We start from the raw sequence: 18701 nt of genomic DNA, 5'->3' as shown, positions 1-18701 counted from the left end.
ACAACAGCTCAGATAAGGGCTTAATATCCAAAATATACAAAGAACTCATAAAACTCAACAACAAACAAACAAACAATCCAATAAAAAAATGGGAAGAGGATATGAATAGACACTTCTCCCAGGAAGAAATACAAATGGCCAACAGATATATGAAAAGATGCTCATCTTCTTTAGCTATTAGAGAAATGCAAATCAAAACGGCAATGAGATACCACCTCACACCTGTTCGATTAGCTGTTATTAGCAAGTCAGGTAATAGCAAATGTTGGAGAGGCTGTGGAGAAAAAGGAACCCTCATCCACTGTTGGTGGGAATGTAAAGTAGTACAACCATTATGGAAGAAAGTATGGTGGTTCCTCAAAAAACTGAAAATAGAACTACCTTATGACCCAGCAATTCCTCTACTGGGTATATATCCCCAAAACTCAGAAACATTGATACGTAAAGACACATGCAGCCCCATGTTTATTGCAACATTGTTCACAGTGGCCAGGACATGGAAACAACCAAAAAGCCCATCAATAGATGACTGGATAAAGAAGATGTGGCACATATACACTATGGAATACTACTCAGCCATAAGAAATGATGACATCGGAACATTTACAGCAAAATGGTGGGATCTTGTTAACATGATACGAAGTGAAATAAGTAAATCAGAAAAAAACAGGAACTGTATTACTCCATATGTAGGTGGGACATAATAGTGAAACTAAGAGACATTGATAAGAGTGTGGTGGTTACGGGGGGGAGGGGGGAATGGGAGAGGGAAAGGGGGAGGGGGAGGGGCACAGAGAGAACAAGATAGAGGGTGACGGAGGACAATCTGACTTTGGGTGATGGGTATGCAACATAATTGAACGACAAGATAACCTGGACTTGTTATCTTTGAATATATGTATCCTGATTTATTGATGTCACCCCATTAAAAAAATTATAAAAAAAAAAACAAAAAAAAAAACCCACCGGTGGAAGGATTAGAAAAAAAAAAAAAAAGAAATAAAATTAAATTAAAAAACAAACAAACAAACAAAAAAACAACTTTAAGCCAATATACAAATAAGGAAGTCTCTGATACAAAGACACTTATCTGAGGTATAAATGGGATTCCTCATAAGAGTGCACCACCCCACATCATGCAACAGTCAAGAGTGTGGGGAAAAGCTTAGTTTTGAAAAGATCTTAGTATTAAAAGGACAGGAAAGGCTTAGTCTTAAAACTAAGCCTTAGGCTATAATGACTTTGCTGGCTTACAGCCTGTCTCCCTCACCCAGTGCAAACTATAAGTGAGCAAACATATACAGTGGTACCTTGAGATATGAGTTTAATTCATTCTGTAACCGAGCTCGTAAGTCAGTCAACTCATATATCAAACAAATTTCTCCCATTTAAAATAACTGAAATAGATTTAATTCATTCTAGCCCTGTGAAACATCCCCAATCCATCCTAAATTATGAAAAAAGACATGCTTTTAATTAAGAAACACACATGTATACTTTACCAATGCATAACAAAATATATGAAATAAAAGAAAAAAGTGTTATTTAGTACTGTATTCTTACCTTGGAGACAGACGAGTGCAGCTAATGGAGGTGAATGGTGGAGGAGGAGGGAGGGAGGAAGGGATGCAGGCACTGTAGACACGTAAACTAAAACTGCACTTTCTTAACACTAAATGTAAACTAAAACTGCATTTTCTTTACTTTAAACAAAACTAAAACTGCACTCTCTTTACTTAAAATGAAACCACAAAAACTTAATTGTAAAAAAATGCACTTTTTAAAAAAAAATTTTATTTTTTACAGAGACAGAGAGTGAGTCAGAGAGAGGGATAGACAGGGACAGACAAACAGAAACGGAGAGAGATGAGAAGCATCAATCATTAGTTTTTCATTGTGCGTTGCAACACCTTAGTTGTTCATTGATTGCTTTCTCATACGTGCCTTGACCACGGCCTTCAGTAGTCTGAGTAACCCCTTGCTGGAGCCAGCGACCTGTGTTCAAGCTGGTGGGCTTTTGCTCAAACCAGATGAGCCCGCGCTCAAGCTGGAGACCTTGGGGTCTCGAACCTGGGTCTTCTGCATCCCAGTCCTACACTCTATCCACTGCGCCACCACCTGGTCAGGCAAAATGCACTTTCTTAACTTTAAACTTAACCTAAGCTTAACATTACATATTTTTCATTTAATCATCACCTGTTTTTGCCTTTTTGGCTGTACTTTTGACACTTTCACTTGCAGGATTTTGAATAAAAATCTATCCAAAGAAGTTTGCTGTTGCCTGCCTTTTAAAATGTTATGGAAATGTGACAAACAAGTGTCATTAAAAAGTGTTGAAGCACGACCAGTTGAAACATTTTCTGGGTGTTTCTTTTCAATGAAACTTGAAAGCTTCTCCCACATTGCCAGCATGTCTTTAATTTCACTTGTAGAAATCACTTCCTCCAACTCTCCCCCCTCCTCACTACTAATCTCTTGCAGAAGCTCCGTATGTTGCATAATCTGTAGCTCCTTTAACTCCTCAGTTGAGAGTTCCTCCTCATGTTCCTCGACGAGCTCGTTTACGTCACCCTCATCTACCTTCAGACACATTGACTCTTCGAGGGACACAATTTCCTCCAATTCTTCTACCTTGGTCTCAGTCTCTGGTTTGAATCCTTCGAAGTCCCTGTCTGCAACAACATCAGGCCATAACTTTTTCCATGCCAAGTTCAAGGTTCTTTTTGTAAGCTGTTGCCATGCCAAGTCAATAATGTGTAAACATATCATAATGTAATAATCTTTCCAAAACTTTCAAAGGGTTATATTTGTATTTTCATTCACCTCAAAGCAGCAGCAGAACAAGTGCTTACTGTAAAGCTTTTTAAAGTTGGAAATGACCTGCTGATCCATAGGTTGCAAGATGGAAGTCGTGTTGGGTGGGAGGTACAGGACTTTCACGAATTTGAACTCATCAAGAATGTCATCTTCAAGACCAGGTGGGTGGGCTGGAGCATTTTCAAGGATTAGTAATGCTTTCATCGGGAGTTTATTTTCCTGAAGATATTTCTTCACTGCAGGACCAAAGACGAGATTTACCCATTCAATAAAAAACTGCCACGTAACCCATGCCCTAGCATTGGCGTGCCACATAACCTGCAGTTTTTCTTTAAGAATCTTGTGAGTCTTAAAGGTTCGAGGATTTTCAGAATGATACACTAGCAGTGGCTTTATTTTACAGTCACCACTAGCATTTGCACACAATACAAGGGTCAGACAGTCCTTCATGGATTTATGGCCTGGCACCTTCTTCTCCTCTGCGGTGATGAAAGTTCTCCAGGGCATTTTTTTCCAAACCAATTCTGTTTCATCACAGTTGAACATTTGTTGGGGGATATAACCTTCCTTTGCAATAAGCGCAGCAAAACGTGTGATGCATTCCTCAGCTGCCTTAACGTCAGCACTCGCAGTTTCACCATGCCTCACCACTGAGAGGATGCCAGATCTCTTCTTGAAATTTTCAAACCAGCTGTGACTTGCCTTAAACATATCTTCTGCTGCCTCTTTTGAGGTTGATGATTCTTTCTTCTTCAAGTCACCATAAATAATACATGCTTTTTCGCATATTACAGTCTCCGTCACTGTATCTCCTGCCAGCTCTTTCTCTTTTACCCACACCAGTAGAAGCTTCTCCATTTCTTCATGGATATTTGTCCTTAATTGGGACAGAATTGTAGTTCAGGTTGCTGGATTTGTGCTTTTGGTGGCATCCTTTTGTTTAAGGATGGTACAAATTGTAGATGTATTGTGGTCGTACAGCCTTGCCAGTTCAATCACTCGTATATCACGCTCATGTTTTTCTATTATTTCTTGCTTTACTTCTATTGACATCATTCTCTTCTTCTTCTCACCACAGTCCTTTACACTCACTTTCTTCAGCCCCATGATAGCACACAAAAAAAATTAGTAAGAAATGCAAAAATGATGCAATAACGAATACAGCACATGAGATTTTAATTGATTCTGCGGGTAACAAGTGAGAAAGAAGGAGGTGCGGGCATTGTGCTGCTGATACTGGACCCAAGCGCCAAAGCACCAACTAGTGGCAGCTTCCTGAATCACGACTTGTATCTCAGAATTTCGCTCGGATCTTGAACAAAAATATGGATTGAGTTGCAGCTCATATCTTAAAAATTCGTATGTTGATCTGCTCATATCTCAAGGTACCACTGTATATTACATTTACAAACTTATTTGACCGACAGTAAACGTTTGTGAATTTTAGCAATCTTCCCTCCCCCCCCCACTTCCCACCTTAGAACCAGCTTTTGGGTTTATTGATTTTCTGCATTGTTTTTCTGTTTGGTAGGATACATTTTGATGTTCCTGATCTTTAATCTTGTAGTGTAAAATCCTGGCTGCCAAGGCAAGTTTCTAATAATGTCAAATAGATTTAAGGCCTTCAAAATGATTTTATTTTTGTATTTTTTTCTGGTTATTCAAGTTGTTCTCAGCAAAAAAACATGTTACTTCATTACAGCTAGAAGCAGAAATCTGAGAGGAATAATTTTGGGTGACTTGGTATTGCAGGCAAAGCACTGATTTAGAAGCAGGATTTCTGGTTCAGACTTTTCTCTGTTGTTTACTAATATGCTATTAATAACCTTGGGCAAGTCAACTTGACTAAGCTTTAGTTTCTTTGTACATGAAATAGGGATAGCAATAATATCTTATATCACAATATTTCTGTAAGTATTAAATTCAGCATGAAACCATTTTATGAACTATGATAAATTTCATAAATATAGCATGACTCATTTAATATGCACAACTTTGGATGCCCTGAAGGTAGAGACTGAGTTTTTTTTTATCATAATTCCTCAACACCTAGCCCATTCTGGAACATACTTTAGTGTTTAGTAAACACTTGTTGAGTTCAAACAGCTGTTTTGCATTAATGGTTAAAATTCTCACATACTGACTCAGAATAAATGCATGCTATGCCCATAGTTATTGACAACATCTGAATTAATATGAATCATGCTGAATTGTTACATATCATTATTTAGACTAAAAATATATGCTATACTATATGTAAATTGCCTCTATTATTCTTATAGGATTATCCTCTTTCTGATCACAAGCAGAAAAATGTGCTGCAAGATCTATAAATGATTGGGCCTGAAAGAGTGGTGTGGATGGGGCTTCACTGGCCTCACTATGTCTGCCATTTTTAATTTTCAGAGTGTTGACTGTAATCTTGCTGCTTATATGTACTGTGTTCCAGGAAGCAGCAGCTGACAGAGGATAGGACACTCAGACAACTTAATAGAGGAAGAAGAATTAGCAGCTGGTGGAGCACGTGAGGTTAGTAGCACCAAAGCATGAGCTCTCCGAAATAGATTTTATTTTATTTTTTTGTATTTTTCTGAAGCTGGAAATGGGGAGGCAGTCAGACAGACTCCCACATGCGCCCGACTGAGATCCACCCAAGCACACCCACCGGGGGCGATGCTCTGCCCATCCTGGGCATCGCTCTGTTGTGACCAGAACCACTCCAGTGCCTGGGGCAGAGGCCATGGAGCCATCCCCAGCGCCTGGGCCATCCTTTGCTCCAATGGAGCCTCGGCGGGAGGGGAAGAGAGAGACAGAGAGGAAGGAGAGGGGGAGGGGTGGAGAAGCAGATGGGCACTTCTCCTGTGTGCCCTGGCCAGGAATCGAACCTGGGACTTCCGCACGCCAGGCCGATGCTCTACCACTGAGCCAACCGGCCAGGGCTGAAATAGATTTTCTTACAGGTTATATACCTTTACTGTATCCAAGCAGTGGGTGCATGATTCCTTTGTTTAAGGTTTCCCAGGACTCAAGTAGAGGGGAGGAGGAGTTTTGGTGGGGTCAGCAAGGTGTAAGTAGTTTTCAGATCACTGGTCATAGCTACATAAAGATTCTACTTTTCTTGCTTTGTGTTGCAAGTGGCTCTAAGCAACCATTTAGAGAACTATGGGATGTAGTTAATTTATAACTAGCTGACTCAGTTATCCCACTGGCTCCTTTCCCTTATATTCTTCTGGTTTCTCTTCTCTCAAGGGAGAAGGGAGGGTTACTTCCTCCTCACTTGTGTTTACATCCACTCTGTGGCACCCAGCCTCCTGGACAGAAGTATAACTGGATTGTTGGGTATATTTTGGAAGTGTACCAGAATTGGTGAATGGAAGAGTCTTATGTTGCAGTATGCTGTATAGTGATGACCTTCAGCATCCTCTTCATACAGTAGCTTGAAAAAATACCTAAATTTGAATGCCATCAGATTTCAATATAAAAGAGGGACTTACCTGTAGAAAATAATGGAAAGAATGGTTAACTTTATCTCTGAATATTGAATGAGATAAATTTCCAGCTGCTGTTCTCTATTTTGGTATTGGACCGATGTTCTTTATAATTAGGATGTAACCATATAATACTCAAAGAATTTGTAACAATCATTCTCACTACTGTCACTACAATATTACATTCTGCACATGTCATTTTGTTGTGTCCAATACCAGTTTTTAGTGAGGTATCTCTAAGGCACATAGTAGAAAAAATAGGTAAATTATTAAAGTTCCTTTCATTGTGATTTGAAAGTGACATATCTTTATAGAATAAGACCATTTATTGGACTAACTTTTTTATTAAAAAAACAAAAGGTTCAATTTGTGTTGTTGATAAGAATTGCATTCATATTTAATAATACTTGCTTTACTTCTGGCCACACCATTTAGAGCATTAACCAAAGTACCTCTATTCTTAACAAACTCTGTACTTTATTACAGGTTTTTAAGCTTTTTAAAACTAGCCTGTTCAGTTCTAAGGAGGAAGATAAATGAGATGTGACTTAAAAGCAGTATTGGGGAAATGTTCATATCTAACCAAAAAAAAAAAAAAAAGGATTTAGAATAGCTGGCTGGTATAGGAAGGAGCCTTTGCAACCTTTCTGGTTAAGGATGGATTAATGTCTTAAGCATAAATTTGACCAACTAACTGTCATTCTCTAAATAAAAATGCATTCATAGAATGAAAAGAGCAAAATAAAACAATTAAAAAATGATAATCCTAAAAAAATCTATAAATGATAGGAAATTCCAAAGGACAAGGAGGTAGAAAAACACCCTGATTCTGGTATTGCTGTGGAGTGAGTGTACAAATATAAACTGAGGTTCTAAAGAGATGTCACTGAAGTGTGTAAACTCTAATCTTGTGGCCACATCTCTTTACAGTATGCTAATGGGTCTTCTAAGAGGATTTAATTGACATGTTTTTGTTTTACCTTAACACCATTTCTGGATTTTCTCTCCCACATGCATGCAAATCTTTTCATCAGTTTTAAATTCAAGGTGAAGCTCATTTAGTCTCATTCAGTGATTTCCCAGCTTCAATATTCTGCATTTCACTTTCATAATTATTTTCTAAATCTACATACCACTTACTCTATTTACTTAAGATTTTCTTTAAACTTGTTTTATAAATGAATGTCGTAAAAGAAACAATATCACTGTCACAAACTGAAACAATTGAAAATCAATAACACTTTCCAAGATTACAGTAAAAATAAATAATAGTGAAAACAAAATTGTATTAAATACTAGAAAGAGACCATTGCCATTTGATTCTGAGCCTAGGCCTACTCTTTTTATGAAAATAAGCAACAGTTAGAGAGGTGTTAAAGCCTTTATAAGCTGGTTTGTTATCTTGATATAATAATAAAAAAAGCTTGAAAAAGAATCAAAAGGGAGTGATTTCTTCATTAGGTGATTCCATTTAAAAATTTGCCAGCATACCACCTAAAGGTATTTCACATATCACACTTGGCGATAGAGTAGGCTAGATTATCTCCAGGTCTCTTTCAGCTTTCAGTATTATGGTGTGTCAAATATTTTCTCTTCCAGTGTTTGTGTAATTCCTCAGTTCTCACTCAGACTGCCCTTGACTTATACCTCATGTAAAATAATTCCTTTTTACCAATGACTATCTCTACTCTTAGTGCTGAGAGTCACTATATAAAAAAACAAACAAACTTGGGAATTTTATGTAATAAATAGAAAAAAGAAAGGGGAATGAAAAGTTAAGATGTGACTGGGAGAAGGCAACTCAAATAAAAGTCATCCTGCTTTCTTTACCTACAGTAGTTTTTCTCGGACAGTTTCTTTTCACTTCCTTGCACTTCCCCTTTGTAGGTTATTTGTGTTAAACTAAGCATATTCTCCACACACAAAAATAGATGTCTATAGGAGGATTAAGAGGTTATTAGTTACCCATACCATATTATAAATTAACCCTACCATCTTATTTTCTTAATATCTGAGATTATTTACACTGAAATAAAGGGAATGAAATAACTTTGATGAGTAGTGTATTTTGGGAGACTAGGGGGATGTAAGGAGAGAGAGTTGGCTGAGAAGTAATGGAGAGGTTTAAGCGACATAAAGAAAGGTGAGTCTAAATAGTTTATTGTAGTTTAACATTTTCTCTATTTCCCCATATTCTCTCTCTATCACCTCAATTTCTCTTCTGGAGATCCAGAAGTCATGTTAGTAAAAATTATACAGTTTGCCTTTTTCTTAGGTTAAGTCAACTTTTATAGACTAGAGTACTCCCCACATTAGTTGTTGCAGGAGAGCAAAACCTCAGAGGATTGACACTTAGATAACTATAAAAGGCAAAAGAGAATTTATTAATATAATAAAAGCCAGCGAAGCACATGGGGCTATAGCTCCAAAGACACGTGCTCCCGAAATTAGATTTCTTACATTTTATATACTATTGGGCAGATAAAATATATTTTATATTATGCTCACTTTGTTAAAGATGGTGCTGCCCACGTGGAAGCCCATTGCCCAGGTGATAATATTAGTTGCTCTTCTTGCTTGGGATGGGTATGATTATGTTAATATGTGTTGGGGGAGGGCTTTTGCACCAAAAGGTTTTTTTTAAAATTTATTTATTAAATTTAATGCAGTGACATTGATAAATCAGGGTACATATGTTGAGAGAAAACATCTCTAGATTATTTTGACATTTGATTGTGCTGTATACCCCTCCCCCAAAGTTAAATTGTCTTCTGTCACCTTCTTTCTGGTTTCTTTGTGCCCCTCCCCTCCCCCAACCCCTCTCTCCTTCTTCACCCCCTCCCCTCTCCCCCCACTCCCACCCCTGTTGCCATCACATTCTCATTCATGTCTCTGAGTCTCATTTTTATGTCCCTTCTATGTATGGATTCATATAGTTCTTAGTTTTTTTCTGATTTACTTATTTCACTCCGTATAATGTTATCAAGGTCCATCCATGTTATTGTAAATGATCCGATGTCATCATTTCTTATAGCTGAGTAGTATTCCATAGTATATATGTGCCAAAGCTTTTTAATCCACTCGTCCTCTGACGGACACTTGGGCTGTTTCTAGATCTTCGCTATTGTGAACAATGCTGCCACAAACATGGGGGTGCATTTCTCCTTTTGTAGCCGTTCTATGGTGTCCTTGGGGTATATTCCTAAAAGTGGGATAGCTGGGTCAAAAGGCAGTTCGATTTTCAGTTTTTTGAGGAATCTCCATACTGTTTTCCACAGTGGCTGCACCAGTCTGCATTCCCACCAGCTGTGCAGGAGGGTTCCCTTTTCTCCACATCCTCACCAGCACTTATTCTGTGTTGTTTTGTTGATGAGCGCCATTCTGACTGGTGTGAGGTGATATCTCATTGTGGTTTTAATTTGCATTTCTCTAATGATTAGTGATGTTGAGCATATTTTCATAAGCCTATTGGCCATCTGTATGTCCTCTTTGGAGAAGTGTCTATTCATCTCTTTTGCCCATTTTTGGATTGGATTGTTTGTCTTCCTAGTGTTGAGATTTACAAGTTCTTTATAAATTTTGGTTATTAACCTCTTATCAGACGTATCGTCAAATATGTTCTCCCATTGTGTAGTTTGTTTTTTTATTCTGTTCTTGTTGTCTTTAGCTGTGCAAAAGCTTTTTAGTTTGATATAGTCCCATTTGTTTATCCTGTCTTTCATTTCACTTCCCCGTGGAGATAAATCAGCAAATATATTGCTCTGAGAGATGTCGGAGAGCTTACTGCCTATGTTTTCTTCTAAGATGCTTATGGTTTCACGGCCTACATTTAAGTCTTTTATCCATTTTGAGTTTATTTTTGTGAGTGGTGTAAGTTGGTGATCTAGTTTCATTTTTTTGCAGGTAGCTGTCCAATTTTCCCAACACCATTTGTTAAAGAGGCTGTCTTTACTCCATTGTATTTCCTTACCTCCTTTGTCAAATATCAGTTGTCCATAGAACTGTGGGTTTATTTCTGGGTTCTCTGTTCTGTTCCATTGATCTATATGCCTGTTCTTATGCCAGTACCAGGCTGTTTTGAGTACAATGGCCTTGTAGTATAACTTGATATCAGGAAGTGTGATACCTCCCACTTTATTCTTCTTTTTTAAGATTGCTGAGGCTATTCGTGTCCTTTTTTGGTTCCATATAAATTTTTGGAATATGTGATCTATATCTTTGAAGTATGTCATTGGTATTTTAATTGGTATTGCATTGAATTTATAGATTGCTTTGGGTAATATAGACATTTTAATGATGTTTATTCTTCCTAACCATGAGCACAGTATATGCTTCCACTTGTTTGTATCTTCCTTGATTTCTTTTATCAATGCTTTGTAATTTTCCGAGTACAAATCTTTAGTCTCGTTGGTTAAGTTTATTCCTAGGTACTTCTTTTTTTTGGTTGTAATTGTGAACGGGATTGTTTCCTTAATTTCTCTTTCTGACTGTTCATTGTTGGTGTATAAAAATGCCTCTGATTTCTGAGTATTGATTTTATATCCTGCCACTTTGCTGAATTCATTTATCAGGTCCAGTAGCTTTTTGATTGAGACTTTAGGGTTTTCTATATACAATATCATATCATCTGCAAATAATGATAGTTTTACTTCTTTTCCAACTTGAATGCCTTTTATTTCTTCTTCTTGTCTGATTGCTGTGCCAGGACTTCCAGGACCATGTTAAATAAGAGTGGTGAAAAGGGGGCACCCCTGCCTTGTTCCTGATCTTAAGGGGATTGCTTTTAATTTTTGCCCATTGAGTATGATGTTGGCTGTGGGTTTCTCATAGATGGCTTTTATCATGTTGAGGTATGTTCCCTGTATTCCCACTTTGCTGAGAGTTTTGATCATGAATGGGTGCTGGATTTTATCAAATGCTTTTTCTGCATCTATTGAAATTATCATATGGGTTTCTCCTTCTTTTTGTTTATGTGATGAATTACATTGATTGATTTACGAATATTGTACCAGCCTTGCCTCCCCAGAATAAATCCCACTTGATCATGGTGTATGATTTCTTCCATATATTGTTGGATCTGGTTTGCTAATATTCTGTTGAGGATTTTAGTATCTATATTCATCAGAGATATTGGCCTATAATTTTCTTTCTTTGTGTTGTCTTTGCCTGGTTTTGGAATCAGAATTATGCTCGCCTCATAAAAGGAGCTTGGAAGTCTTCCTTCCTCTTGAATTTTTTGAAATGGCTTGAGAAGGATAGGAGTTAGTTATTCTTTGAATATTTGGTAGAATTCTGTTGTGAAGCCATCGGGCCCCGGACTTTTCTTTGTTGGGAGTTTTTTGATAACTGTTTTGATCTCATTTGGTGTAATCGGTCTGTTTACGTTTTCTGATTCTTCCAGATTGATTTTTGGAAGATTGTATGTTTCAAGGAATTTGTCCATTTCATCTAGGTTGTCTAGTTTTTTGGCATACAGTTCTTCATAGTATTTTCTTACAATATTTTGTATTTCTGAAGGATTTTTTAAAATTTACTCATTTTTAGAGAGGAGAGGGAGAGACAGAGAGAGAGAGAGAGAGAGAGAGAGAGAGGAGAGACAGAGAGAGAGAAGGGGGGAGGAGCTGGAAGCATCAACTCCCATATGTGCCTTGACCAGGCAAGTCCAGTGTTTTGAACCAGTGACCTCAGCATTTCCAGGTCAACGCTTTATCCACTGCGCCACCACAGGTCAGGCCAATATTTTGTATTTCTGTTGTGTCAGTTGTTATTTCTCCTCTCTCATTTCTAATTTTATTTATTTGAGTCCTCTTCTCTTTTTCTTGGTGAGTCTAGTTAAAGGTTCATCAATCTTGTTTACCTTTTCAAAGAACCAGCTCCTAGTTTAATTGATCCTCTGTATTGTTTCTTTAGCCTCTATGTCATTTATTTCTGTTCTGATCTTTATTATTTCCTTCCTTCTACTACATTTGGGCTTTACTTGCTGTTCTTTTACTAATTCTTTTAGATGCAGGGTTAAGTTGTTTATTTGAGCTTTTTCTAGCTTCTAAAAGTGTGCCTATAGTGCTATGAACTTTCCTCTCAGCACTGCCTTCGCTGTGTCCCATAAATTTTGAGTTGTTGTATGCTTATTTTCATTTGTTTCTAGGAATTTTTTTATTTCTTCTTTGATCTCATTCTTAATCCATTCATTATTTTACAACCTGCTATTTAGTTTCCATGTGTTTGAGAATTTTTGAGCTTTTCCTTCATTTCTAGTTTCATGCCATTGTGATCAGAGAAAGTGCTTGATATGATTTCAGTCCTCTTAAATTTGTTGAGAGCACTTTTGTGCCCTAACATGTGGTCTATCCTAGAGAAGGTACCATAAGCACTTGAAAAGAATGTATATTCTGCTGCTTTAGGGTGAAAGGTTCTGAAGATATCTATTAAATCGAGTTGATCTAGTGTTTCCAACAAGTCTGCTGTTTCTTTGTTAATTTTCTTTCTTGAGGATCTATCTAGTGATGTTAGTGGGGTATTGAAACCCCCTACTATTATAGTATTGCTGTTGATCTCGCCCTTTAAATCCATCAAATTCTGCTTTATATATTTGGGTGCTCCTATATTAGGTGCATAGATATTTATAATAGTTATATCTTCCTGTTGGATTACTCCCTTTATCATTATGTAGTGGCCTTCTTTATCTCTTACTATATCCTTTGTTTTAAAGTCCAATTTGTCTGATATAAGTTTTGCTACCCCCGCTTTTTTTTCATTTCCGTTTGCATGAAATGTTTTTTTCCATCCTTTTACCTTCAATCTATGTGTGTCTTTTGTTCTAAGGTGTGTCTCTTGTAGACAACATATGTATGGGTCCTATTTTCTTATCCATGCAGCTACCCTATGTCTTTTGATTGGATCATTTAATTTATTTACATTTAAGGTTATTATTGATATGTAGTTGTTTATAGCCATTTTCTTCTTTAAAGGTGTATTCCTTTTTTGCTATATTCTTTTCCCACTTTGATCTGTTTACAACAGGCCCCTTAACATTTCCTGCAGCATTGGTTTGGTTGTAATAAATTCCTTGAGTTGTTTTTTGTCTGGGAAGCTTTTTATTTCTCCTTCGATTTTAAACGATAGCCTTGCTGGATAAAGTAGTCTTGGTTGTAGGTTCTTGTTCTGCATTACTTTGAATATTTCTTGCCATTCCATTCTGGCCTCAAGTGTTTCTGTTGAGAAGTCAGATGTCATCCTTATGGGGGCTCCTTTGTAGGTGATAACTTTTTTTTTCTCTTGCAGCTTTTAATATTTCCTCTTTATCGCTTAGCTTTGGTATTTTAATTATGATGTGTCTTGGTGTAGGTTTCTTTGGGTTTCTCTTTAATGGAGTCCTCTGTGCTTCTTGGAGTTGTGAGAGTTTCTCTTGCATTAATTTAGGGAAGTTTTCAGCTATGATATGATTGAACAAAGTCTCTATCCCTTGTTCTTTTTCTTCTTCTTCAGGAACCCCTATGATGTGGATGTTATTTCTCTTCGTGTTTTCACAGAGCTCTCTAAGAGTTTCCTCTGACTTTTTGAGCCTCTTTTCTCTTTTCTTCTTTGCTTTCATGCCTTCATTCCAGTTGTCCTCTAACTCACTGATTCGATCCTCTGCTCTATCTATCCTGTTTTTAATTCCTTCCATTGTGGTCTTTATTTCTGATATTGTATTTGTCATCTCCGACTGATTCTTTTTTATACTTGCTATTTCTTTATTTAGGTGTTCATAATGACCATCCATTGTTGTTCTAAGATCCCTAAGCATCCTTACAATCATTATTTTGAACTCTGCAGCTGGAAGTTTGATTATTTCCATATCACTCAGTTCATCTCCTGAAGGTTTCATTTGGATTGCACTTTTTTGTCTTCTCATTTTCTGTGTTTTGTTTGTAGAGTTGGTTGAGTCTAGGCTTGGTGTTGTCTGCCTCCAGTTTTCAGTTGTGTTATTTCTAGGTCTTCTTGGGTTGGTATCAGCTATTATTTGTAATCCACTTTCGGATTTGGGCAGCTTTGAAGTCTTGATTTGTTTGTTTTCTTAACAGGTGATAGTCTTGTTTACTGATCTCAGTAGGGGGCTTCCTTGAAACTGTATCCAGGAATGCTGTGGGTGTAACCTGAGATGCTGAAGGTCTCTTCCACCAACTAATCTCACTGGGGGCAGGGTTTTTTCTCAGCTTCAGTAGGGGGAGGTGTATCTCAGATCTCCATGGAGACCTGAGTTACTGCCCCTCCTCCCCACTTCTTGTTTTCAGCTGTGTCTTGTTGTGCTGATTTGAGCTGGATAGACGTCCAGAGATCTCTGATCCAGAAGCACTTCAGCTCTGTTTTGTGAAAGGTTCAGTCCCTCCCCCAGCTATGGCCACCTCCAGCACGGATGAGTCAGCTTTTTTAGTTCGTTTCCTGCATTCCTTAGCCCCTCACAATCTGTCCCTCTCCCTGTCCTTTCCACTTTGGAGATAAGCTGGCCTTTTTTTTTTTTTCCTGAAGCTGGAAACGAGGAGAGACAGTCAGACAGACTCCCGCATGCGCCCGACCAGAATCCACCCGGCACGCCCACCAGGGGCTACGCTCTGCCCACCAGAGGGCGATGCTCTGCCCCTCCGGGGCGTCGCTCTGCCATGACCAGAGCCACTCTAGTGCTTGGGGAAGAGGCCAAGGAGCCATCTTTGCTCCAATGGAACCTTGGCTGCAGGAGGGGAAGAGAGAGACAGAGAGGAAGGAGGGGGGATGGAGAAGCAAATGGGCGCTTCTCCTATGTGCCCTGGCTGGGAATCGAACCCGGGTCCCCCGCACGTCAGGCCGACGCTCTACCGCTGAGCCAACCAGCCAGGGCCTAAGCTGGTCTTTTCAACACACCTCGCTCCCTGGTCGCCAGGCAAGGGGCTGTGAGCAGTAGTTTCCTCTCTTTTCCCTGTGTGAGATCCCCTCTGGACTCTCAGCCTCACCCCCCCCCCACTCCGTTCCTGTAAGCAGAGGAGATTCAGGTGCTCCCTACCAGGATTGTTGTGGCTTCTTCTTTGCTCCTTGGTTTTTGAGAGCTGTTCTTGCAGTTCAGAGTTGGTTTTTCATGCCGATTTTTCCTAAATTGATTTGTATTCCAGTTTGATGGTGAGAGCTGGGCGTCTGTGCATCTGCCTACGCTGCTGCCATCTTTTTCTCTCCTCCCAAAAGGTTTTAAAAGGAAGAGAGATTATGTTGTTAGGGCGGAGGAGTGATTATATTCTAGGAGGAGCCCATGCTAGAGGAGAGCAGAGAAAGGCCATGTAGAGGAGAGGAGAAGTAGCCAAGATGGCGAGTGCTGAAGGAGAAGCCAGTTTGTGCAGAGTTTGTGCAGAGAGAAGGAGATGGGGATCAGAGGTGAATAAGGCTAGTGAGCTAGAAACCTTTGATTCTAGGAAACTCGAATAAGTCAGTAGCTTTGTGAGCACTGAATGAGTGAGTTTTGGAGTCCAGTGTGTGTTTTTACTTGCCCGCCAGGTACAAGCTAGGATTAAAGGTAATGGCCCAGCCTGACCTGTGGTGGTGTAGTGGATAAAGCATTGACTTGGAAATGCTGAGGTCGCCAGTTTGAAACCCTGGGCTTGCCTGGTCAAGGCACATATGGGAGTTGATGCTTCCAGCTCCTCCCCCCTTCTCTCTCTCCTCTCTCTCCCTCTCTGTCTCTCTATCCTCTCTAAAAATGAATAAATAAATAAAAAATAATAAATATAATGGTCCACCAGTTCTTGGCTCCGTTGTTTCATTACCATCTGTCCAAATCTAATGCAAACCTGCATGGGCCAGGTGGCTGTGATGGTGGCCGTGGCTACTGGCGTTACAGATAACCTTTACAGAACATAAGTTCACATTCATGGGTCTCATGATTCCTTTGTCTTGCGGTATATTTGTCAATCACATGATTTCAGGATGGGAGGGGTGCTTACAGGATGCCAGAGGATCATCATTTGTAAATCGCCCATTAAGGAGAAAGAAAGGGGAGAGGAAAGGGCTACTCAAATCTCCCTTCCTCCTCCTACATTCCTGGCTGTTTTACCTTCTTTCACCCAGGTGTAGAGAAGGGAGGGGGGTCCAAGTCTCCTTCCTCCTTCTAGTCAAAATGTTCTCAGTATAAAAACCTCTCTATTTACAATATAACAGCCCTTCCTAAGCAGAAATAGGATCTGCCATCTTGAGCTGTTGTAAGTTACACACAAGTATAAAAATCATATTTACAAACTCTCTGAATGCTTGGCCTAAATTATAAAATATCCTTGAAGTCTCTTATCTCAAGGGGGTTTCATTCCTCATAGTAAAATGGCTTCTCTGGAAAAATGTGTTGTGTTCTGTGACATAGTATTTGGTAACCTGAGAACTGTCTATACAGTGCTTCATGTACAATGGGTAATTAAGAAATGTCATTACTTTAATCTGCCTTTTTAAGCCCCCAGCAAGATAGAAAATTTCAGGGAAAATGTTAGTACAGGCATGGATTTTCCCAAGAAAACAGTTTAATTTTACATACAGTATTGCTGTGCGTTTTAGGTCCTGTATTAGTTTTCCTATTATGCTAAGTGTGTAAGGTCAGTGGATAATGGGGGATGGTCACTTGGAGAACTCAGACCCGTGAACTTTGGCTAGGACCGCCCACAATCAAGCGTGCCAAAAAAGGCTTCACAGGAACCGTTTGGAAAAAAGTGACTGTCTACCAGCCAGTGGGATTTCATTACGTCATGTTAGCTCGACTTCCCTAGAGGGACCCCTTTAAATATCTCCCACGCGGTTTAATCCGTGCGACTTCCCTAGCCTCCATCCATCTCCTCCATCTTTCTTTCTTCGAGGCCAGGGAACATTGTCGGGTGGGATGCGCTCTGTACTCAATAAAGCCATTTACTATTCCACACTTTGTGGCTTCAAGCCCTCTTTCTTCCTTCTCGGCGGGGAAAAATACCTTACAAAGTGTAATGGTGCTTCTGATAATAAGCAAGTTCTATATCATTGTTTTTTATTGTTTTAGTTTTTTTTGTATGTGCACACACGAGAGAGAGAGAGAGAGAGAGAGAGAAAGAAAGAAAGAGAGAGAGAGAGAGGGAGAAAGGGAGAGAGGGAGAGATAAAAAAGGAGAGAGAGATAAGCATCAAGTCCTAGTTGTAGAACTTCAGTTGTTCATTGATTGCTTCTTATTTGTGCCTTGACTTGGACTAAGGTAGGAACCCGGGCTTCAAACCAGTGGCCTTTGGGCTTAAGCCAGCGACCATGGGATCATGTCAATAATCCCATGCTCAAGCCAGCTCAAGCTAGTGAGCCTTTACTCAAGCTGGCAACCTGAGACTTCAGTGTCCCAGGTTGACACTGTATCCACTGCACCACCACTGGTCAGGCTAGATCATGCTTTTCAAACCATCTGTGGTGAAGGACCAAGATTTTTTTTTCTCTCTGATCTGTGGCAGACCAATCCTAGCATGTGGTTAGGGCCACATTTAACTCACCACACCAGTCTGTCAATACACATAGGTCTCTTAACCTCCCTCAGCCAGACAGTTCAGCCAGTCTTGAGCTTGGCTGTTCTGACAATGTGAAATGCAATTAAGAGCTTGTAAACATATATTTTTAATTTCTGGGTTTATCTCTTTGAAGACTAGTGAAAAAGTTCACAGACTATGCTTTGAGTAGACTTGGTCTAGTAGGTGTGCTCTGAGAGTTTGATTTGCGCTATGAATTTTCCAACTCACTTGGCATACTCTTGTTGCTATTCTCATTCTTTTGAACTCTACCAGAAAATTAGGAACCCAGAAAATTTGTAGATCTTATTATAATTTTTACCAGTTATTATAATCTTTATATTATATAAACATAGTATATAAAATAATTTATAAAGCTCTGTCAGGTTTAGTTATACTGTAGTAACAAATGGTCTGAAGTCTGAGAGCCTTATAAGAATGCATATTTTTTTTCTTGGTCATGATCTATGTCCATCACGAGTCTGTTTCAGCTCAGCTCCAATTTACCTTCATTTTAGGAGCCATGATGAGAGAGTAGTTCTAGTTGGGACACTGCTGGTCTTGTGCTCAGGGAAAAGAGATGGCACCCATTGTGGGTCAAATAAGTTTGTAAATATGATGTATATGTTTGCTCGCTTATAGTTTGCATTGGGTGTGAGGGACAGGCTGTAAGCAGGCAGGGTCATTATAGCCTAAGACTTAGTTTTAAAACTAAGCTTTTCGCCTGACCTGTGGTGGCACAGTGGATAAAGTGTCGACCTGGAAATACTGAGGTTGCCGGTTCGAAACCCTGGGCTTGCCTGGTCAAGGCACATATGGGAGTTGATGCTTCCAGCTCCTCCCCCCTGTCTCTCTCTCCTCTCTCTCTCCGTCTTTCTCTCTCTCCTGTCTAAAATGA

General features: G+C 39.2%; 1 pseudogene; it reads left to right on the top strand.

The window, feature by feature from the left end:
* The first annotated feature begins 5199 nt into the window (after positions 1-5199).
* Positions 5200-6253, top strand: LOC136322859 (protein kish-A-like; annotated as a pseudogene).
* The last annotated feature ends 12448 nt before the right edge of the window (positions 6254-18701 follow it).

This window comes from Saccopteryx bilineata, chromosome 2, assembly GCF_036850765.1.
Source record: "Saccopteryx bilineata isolate mSacBil1 chromosome 2, mSacBil1_pri_phased_curated, whole genome shotgun sequence".
In the NCBI taxonomy this organism is placed as follows: Eukaryota; Metazoa; Chordata; class Mammalia; order Chiroptera; family Emballonuridae; genus Saccopteryx; species Saccopteryx bilineata.
Note: the sequence above shows the minus strand (reverse complement) of the source record. Positions and strands in the feature narration are given on the sequence as shown.